We start from the raw sequence: 8,508 nt of genomic DNA, 5'->3' as shown, positions 1-8,508 counted from the left end.
CTGAGGATTCTGAGCTATGGGATATCATATGTGATAGTCCTTATTTCCCAACAAAGATACATGAAGAACTTCCATTTTGAATGCAAAAAACCAGTAAAGAATATACCGACGCAGCTAGAAAAGCTATGGAAAAGAATTTTCGTGCCAAGAAGATTTTGATATATGGAATATGACCTGATGAATACAATAGAATCTCCATTTGTGACACTGCTAAGGCGATATGGAAAGCTTTACAAACAGCTCATGAGGGAACTACCCAAGTAAAACAATCTCAGATCGATATGCTCCCTACCGAGTATGAATTCTTCAGGATGAAGGACGTTGAATCTATTCAAGATATGCACACAAGATTCACTTCCATCATAAATGAGTTACACTCACTTGGTGAAACCAATCCTAGGAACAAGCTAGTGTGGAAAATCCTCAGTATTCTTCCTAGCCCTTGGGAAAGCAAGGTTAATGCTATTAGTGAAGCAAAAGACTTGCAGGAGCTGACCATAGAAGAGCTGGTTGCAAATCTAAAGACTTACAGGATGAAGAGGAGGATAGATAGTGAAAGAAGAGAACCGAACCTGGTACACAAATATGATAGCAATGACTCAAGTGAGGAAGATAGTGACATGGCTTACTTAACCAAAATATTTCAGAAGATAGTCAGAAGAAATGGAGAGATGTTAAAAATGGGCAGCTTTAGCAAACAAAAAACTATGATCTCTGTCACAAGTGTGGAAAGCCGGGACACTTCATCAAAGACTGTCCTCTCTTGAAGCAAGAATTCTCCAAGTACAACCCTGAGAAAGCAGATAAGAGGAACCTGATTCCTCTCAAGGAGTTCAAAAGAAAGAGATTTGTTGACAATGTGGTGAAACATGCTCTTGCAGCATGGGGGATTCCTCTAGTGAGTCTGAAGATGAAAGTGATGTTGGAGATAGTTCCATGATGGTAGTTGAAAGCAATGAAAATTAATATAACTCAACTTTTACTTTGATGGCTCAATCAGATGATGATGATAAAGACGATGGCAACAAATAGGTAAATTTTAGGAATGTTCAGAGAAATCTGAAATCCTACCCTTCTAAGAAACTTATGTTTTTAGCGAATGTTTTGATTGATGCCTATCTAACCTTTTGGAGGATAAGGATGACCTGATCTTAGAACTAAGGGAAGCTGATAAAACTAGAGATGATCTGGTAGTGTGTGTAGTGGATCTGAAGGAAAACATTTGTGAGTTGAATAAAGAAAAAAAATGTCTTGACCAAAAGGATTGCCAACTTATAGCATGAAAGAGATAACTTAGTAGTAGTAGTTCTTGACCATAAGGAAATTATTAAGAACTTTGGTTAAGAAAATGAGGCCATAGCAAAAAGAGTGACTGAAATTGAGGAAGAAAAAGACAATCTCTTGGTAGAAATTGCAGACCTGAGCGAAACAATGGAGGGACTAAGAACTAAGTCTAAACATGGAAATATTGGAAAAGGAAAAGAGATAGCCCGTGAGGAACACATTAGGCTTGAAAATGAGTTGAAAGTTGCGAGAACTAGGATGTGTGTTGAAGCTGAGAAAAACAAGCACCTCCAAACTGAACTAGAAAGAGTAAAAAATGATCATGAAAATTCCCTAAAATGGACCTGGTCCTTAGAAGATATCACTGCCATGTACACTAATAATGGTGGAAACATGTAGGGAATAGGGTTCCAAGAAAACTCCTCACAACCCACTTAGCAAATGTGTGACTGTACCCAAAAACTGGCTGAGTACCCACTGTGGGAACAATGGACATTTCATGGAAAATTGTCAAAATAGGGTCTATTTCACTCAGAAAAACATAATGGTTGCTGAAAATGTAACTACTAAAAAAGGACTAGGTTCCACTCACAAAAAGCGCATATTAACTACATGGACTATGAGAGAACATATTCATCCTCTTTCCTACTACAAGGGACTCAAACTTGCTTGGGTTCCTTAAACTATCTCTTGATCTTGTTGTGCATGGAATAGTGAAAGGAAGCGGTCAATAATGGTTCATGGATAGTAGATGTTCAAAATACATGAATGGGAACACGATGGACTTTCTTTCACTAAAAGCCCTACAATGAGGGAGTGTATCCTTTCGCAATGGGAAAAAGGGGTGCATTCTTAGAGTTGGAAAAGTTGGCAAGTCACTCACTCATTCTATTGAAAATATGTATTATGTCAACGGTATTATGTAAAGTCTCTTGAGTTTCTCTCATATATGTGATAAAGGAAACAACTTGGAATTCTTGTCCAAGATATGTACAGTTACTGATCTGGTAACTGGTGAAGTGGTACTTGTGGCCAAGAGATATAAGAACATCTATGTTGCTGATTTCGAGTTCTTATAAAGTAGTGATCTGAGTTGTCTGAAAGCTGCTGATGATAATGCTAAACTCTAGCACAGAAGATTGGGGCATGCAAGCTTCTCTCTTCTAAACAAACTAATTCAGAAGGACCTGGTCCATGGTCTGCCCATGTCAAAGTTCAAGGTACAAAAAGTTTGTGATGCCTGTATTAGAGGAAAACATGTGAAGTCATATTTTATGTATAAAAGGGATGTGAGAACCTCAAAGTCACTCGAGCTTCTGCATATGGACCTATGTGGTCCTATGAGAGTGCAAAGTAGCGGAGGAAAAAGATACATTTTTGTGATAGTGAAAGACTACTCCAGATTCGCATGGACTCTGTTTCTTACATGTTTCTTACAACTAAACATGAAACCTTTGAGGTTTTTTGGCCTTTGTAAACAAAATTCAAATGAAGATGGAGTCTAGAGTTGCATGCATTAGATCAGATCATATAACAGAATTTGACAATGCCAAATTTTATGAGTTCTGCAATGAAATTGGCATCACTTACACCTTCTCAGCTCCCAGAACTTTGTAGCAAAATGGAGTAGTGGAAAGGAAGAACAGAACTATTGAAGAAATGGCAAGAACAATGTTAATCGATAGTGGAATTGCAAAGAACTTCTAGGCTGAAGCGGTCAACACTGTCCGCTACTTGGTAAACAGGTGCATGATCAGATCACTCCTGAACAAAACCCCATACCAGTTGGTGAATGGAAGGAAACCGAAGTTGACTGACCTAAGAACATTTGGGTGCGAATCCTATATTCTCAATAATGGAAGGGATAAGCTTGCTAAATTTGATGCCAAAAGTGATGAAATAATATTTTTGAGCAACTCTTCTTAAAGCAAAGTGTACAAGATATACAATAAGCAGACTCAATGTGTTAAGAAAAGTGTTTATGTTATTTTTGATGAGTCTTATCCATCGTGTGAGAAGAGTGCTAAAAAGGATCAAGATAGAGAACCCTTACTAGTCCATGGTAAAGTCATTGACATGACAAATGGAAAGGCATATATGATGAGCCAAGTAAAAGAGATGAGTGAATACAATACTGCCTCATCTTCAACAGAACCATGTACTTTAATTACAACCATTGAAGCTAAAGAAAGGGTGATTGATGTAGTTTAGGGTACTCCACTAGCACCTGAGAGAAGAACACAGGAAAACCAGTCAAATGTACCCACATTGTCTACAAATGAACCTCAGATGTCTAACTAGAGACACAAAAGCTCTTATCCTCTTGACAACATAATTACCCCTCTAGATTTTGGAGTACAAACCAGGTCAAAAGATAGACATTCACTTGCCTTCTCAGCCTTTCTCTCCCAAATAGAACCCAAGAATATCAAGGATGCCCTGAAAGATACAGATTGGATTACAGCCATGCAAGATGAGTTAAATAAGTTTGAAAGGAAAAATGTCTGGCACATGGTACCTAGACCCTCAGATCAAACTATTATAGGAACCAGGTGGGTATTCAGGAACAAGTTTGATGAATATGGGAATAACACACGGAATAAAGCCAGGCAAGTGGTTCAAGGCTACAATTAGGAGGAAGGGATTGATTATGATGAAACGTTTGCACCGGTCGATCACATGGAAGCTAGGAAAATTCTAATCGCTTTTGCATCTTATATGGAATTCACCTTGTTCCAAATGGATATCAAAAGTGCATTTCTGAATGAACTTCTTAAGGAAGAAGTCAATGTTAAGCAACTTCCAGGGTTTGAATGTCATGAACACCCTGAATATGTGTTTAAACTGAACAAAGCATTGTATGGGTTGAAGTAGGCTCCTCGAGCTTGGTATGAAAGGCTGTCAAAGTTCCTCTTGTAAAATGGTTTTAAAAGAGGGAAAATTGACAACATCTTGTTCCTAAAGAAACGGGGGAGGAACCTGCTAATTGTTTAGGTCTATGTTGATAATATTATTTTTGGGGCAACATTTGAGTCTCTGTGTGAAGAATTTGCAAAACTCATGGGAAGTGAGTTTGAAATGAGCATGATAGGGGAACTGAACTTCTTCTTGGGTCTTCAAGTAAAACAGTCCTCAAAGGGTACATTCATTTTTCAGCAAAACTACATCAGGGAGCTCTTGATGAGGTTTGACATGGAAGCATCAAAGGTGATAGATACTCCCATTGCTATGACCACTCGACTGGACATGGATGAAACTGGATCCCCTGTGAATCAAACTATGTATAGAGGCATCATTAGGTCTCTTTTCTATATCACTGCCAGCACACCTGATATTGTCTTCAGTGTAGGGCTATGTGCAAGGTTTCAATCAAATCCCAAGGAATTTCATTTGAAGGCTGCCAAAAGAATTCTAAAATACCTTAAAGGAACACAGGATCTAGTTTTTTTATTATCCCTTAGGAGATAGTTTTAATCTCATTAGATATGCTGATGCAGACTATGCAAGTTATCTTGTGGATATGAAAAACACTTTTGGAATGGCTCACTTTCTAAGATCATGTCTCATCTCTTAGGGAACAAATAAGAAAAACTCAGTGGCTCTTTCAACAACTGCAGAATATATAGCTGCAACATCCTTCTGTGCTCAACTTCTATGCATTAAGCAGCAACTTAAAGATTTTGGGGTACTTACTGAGAGTGTACCCTTCTATGTGATAACACCAGTTCACTCAACATGGACAAGAATCCAGTTCAACATAAAAGGCCAAGCATATTGATGTGAGGCATCACTTTCTAAGGGATAATGTGGAGAAAGGGTTGATCTGTAGAAGTTCTGTAACACAGAAGACCAAATTGCAGATATCTTCACCAAAGCATAAAGTAGGGAACATTTTAAAAGAAACCGAGTGAAGTTGGGGATCTTAAAGCTCAATTGAGAACCTGATTCCTCGTCATTTGGCTATGAAAATCACCTTCAGGTAAAACTAGCTAAAGTGTTTTCTGGCCAAGTCTAACTCACTTCAATACTATTGCAGGTAAACACACATGATGAGTATAGAAGCAGTAAATGTAGTGCATGGATGATAAAAGAGGATTGATACTTTCAAATAACAGGTCAAGAACCTGGTTCTTGTACCAAAGGTGTGTAGTTCTGTGCATTATTTAATACACATCTTAAAAAGGTACAAAACACAACTGCCATGTCATCCACCTTTTTAGATCCTGTTATCACGTCTCTTCACTTCAAATCATTCCATCTCCCTCTAAAATGTTGTACTTCTCCATGCACAACCACCGTTTCAGAACCGGTCCCTATCTCTCTCTTCATAATTATCCATCCTTAATAAAACCCTTTTCTTTTCTCCACAAACCATAAGTCTTCCATTAGAACTTCCTAGATTACCTTCACTCCATCTTTTCAATGGCTGATACAAACTCCGACATACCTGCCTCAGTACTCCATGGTACTAAAAACCTATAGATTCCTCTGTCCTCTCTGAGTCTTTTATAACCACCCATACTGTCCCCGATAAAATCACACCTCACCAAGATTCCCCATCTATCTCCACTTTAGAAACCCCTAAATTTTTTTATCTATCCTTTGTATCTTCTAAGGATCCCACTAATCAAAGAACAAGTGGAGAAAAGGTCAAAGCCATGATATCGCAGAGGGTTCTGCCATTGTTGCTGCAGATTTTGTAGTGGCAGTGGTGCCAATTGAGGAAGAAAATATTGTAACCATCTTTGTTATATCTACCGACGGTGTCCTTCATAAGATAATATCTTAGGGAAATGAGGTATAGGGTATGGGGGGAGAAGGATCCATAATGACTATTGAGGACGCTGCACTAGCAGAAACTAATGGGCTCTCACATGAGGCACCTGATCCCTCTCTGGAGGACCCAGTTTAGGGTTCTCATTCCTAGGACAGTTTTGCTCCATCATTTGTTGTTACGCCTCTAAACATTCAAGCTCATGAGATGAGGTTTAGCAATGAGGAGGATTTTTATAACCTAGTTCTTGATGCATTCATAATTAAGCGAAGGGTGGTATCCACTCCTGAGTCTTCCACCAAGCGACCTACTACCAGGTTGCAAGATAATGTGGCCTACAACTCTCCCCTTAAAAAGAGCAGTAAACGTAGTAAGAAGCAAATGAGGAGGTTGGTGAAAGATAATGTACCCGTATGTGATAAAGTGGTCAATGTGGTAGAAGTGGTAAAGGAAACACCAGAGGAACCTGGTTCATTGGTGAGAAGGTCCCAGAAGAAGAAGCAGCATGCTTCAGTAGAGAAAGTTTCAACCCCTAGTTCCAAGTTGAAGGATGTTGTGAGTGAGTCCTCGATATCTGATGAGGATGTGTTAATCAAGTCTACGGGAAAAGAGAAATCAAGTGGTGGGAAGTCCGGAAAACGAAAGTCTGAAACTGTTGAGGAACTTGGTTCTATGAAGAGACTGAGGAGTGAAGGCGATTCTGTTTCAAAATGTCTAAGGCACCAAAAGGTTCTTCTAGGTCGTACGTTTTACCCAGCAATCTCTGAGATGGCTAGTATGCGACAAGTTCTTGAGATGGTCGAATTTCAATGATAGGGGTATCTATTCCAAATAGATGCACCTAATGTTTATGAGGATGAGGTTCAAAGCTTATTTGCTAACCTCTTTCCTATTGAGACTGACCACATTTGTTCTTTGGTGAATGGAGTAGATATCATGCTCGATGTAAGTTTGCTTAGGGAAATTCTTATAGTCCCTATTGTTGGTGTGTCCACTGAGAAGGATGCGTGTTAGTATAATTTCTGAAATGACGTGGTAAAGGACAATGCGAATTAAAAGGGGGACCAGATCCACAAGAAGGCATTACTCCATGTTTATCAACTACTCTTCGAATTGGTAAACAAATTCTTATTGCCTTGTGCTGAGAGGAGGTCCACGACTTCTAAGTCTGACATGTTTCTGATGGAGCAATTGGATAGTTTTACTCATGGTAACCTTCCTGCTATTATGATTGAACACATACAAAAAGTAGCAACCTTCAAGGATGGTAATCATGGCCTTCCATACGGGTTTCTGCTTATGCAAGTATTTAAGCTCCTCGAGGTGCCGCTGGGGCAAGGTAAGGTAGGAACTAAGAAACAGACTTTCTCACAGTCAACATTGGAAGAATACGAGTACATAAAAAAGAATGGGGGGATAGTCAGTACATCAATCATCTCACAACTCATTAATGCTCAAAATAGTGCAACTGAGGAGATTCGCCGGTTGAAGGCTAGGAATGCTATCTTGGAAGGTCAGCAAGCCCAAGGGGTTCCGGTGTCAAATGATTAAGTATCTCGTTTGAAAAAAGAGAATATTGATCTCAGGGCGCAATTAGAGAACCTGAAAGCAGAACTGTTTAATGAGAAAAAGTCGGCCAATGCCCGAATAGACCTAGTTCTCAAACACTTGCTGCAGCCTCCAAGCCCTATACTCCTAGTATCCCCTAAGTACCCCTTCAATGACCATTTTCTGTAATATTCTCTTAAGTTTTTTTGGAAGATATTTTGTTTCTTTTGTTTAATGTGGTTGGGATGTAACAGTACTGCTTCCGTCTTAATAGTCCAATTTTTCCTTTACTTTTTAAGCAAAGGCATATATAATTGTAATCTATATCAAAATCTACCTTTTTTATTATCTCATTCCTTGAACTTAATGATTCTCTTCTCTATCATGTTGTATGCACATATGTGGCATGAGTTAGCTCGGCTAGAATTCTTTATGATGTTTGATTTCTTGTGTCTTTTTAATGATGCCAAAAGGGGGAATAACTAAGTGTAGATATTAAAATTTTCAAAAAAGGAAGGCATAAAGTCAGGGGGAACTTGTGAGCTCATGTCACTTTATCTGGTTCTCCTTGCTCTAAATACGCGTTATCAATGTTTAAGTTTGTCATTATCAAAAAGGAGAAAATTGATAGGTTTTCAATATCTTTGCCTTATGTTTTGATGATCTAACAAACTTACTAACAAGGACAAGATAGGGAACCTGGTACACTTGGGCTACACTACAAGTTAACGGATTCCAACTAAATGTGAAATACTATAGCTTCAGGAGATGGAGAACCAAACAAGGACCTGATACCCTTGTGGATCCCTTATAGAAGTACGAAGTCAATTGGACACATCTGGAAGCGACGTGACTGTTTGTACTATTTCTAGTGGCCACTTATTCTTTGACTAACTAAAGTG

Source organism: Nicotiana sylvestris, chromosome 9 (assembly GCF_000393655.2).
Source record: "Nicotiana sylvestris chromosome 9, ASM39365v2, whole genome shotgun sequence".
Lineage (NCBI taxonomy): Eukaryota > Viridiplantae > Streptophyta > Magnoliopsida > Solanales > Solanaceae > Nicotiana > Nicotiana sylvestris.
This window is presented reverse-complemented; position numbering follows the sequence as displayed.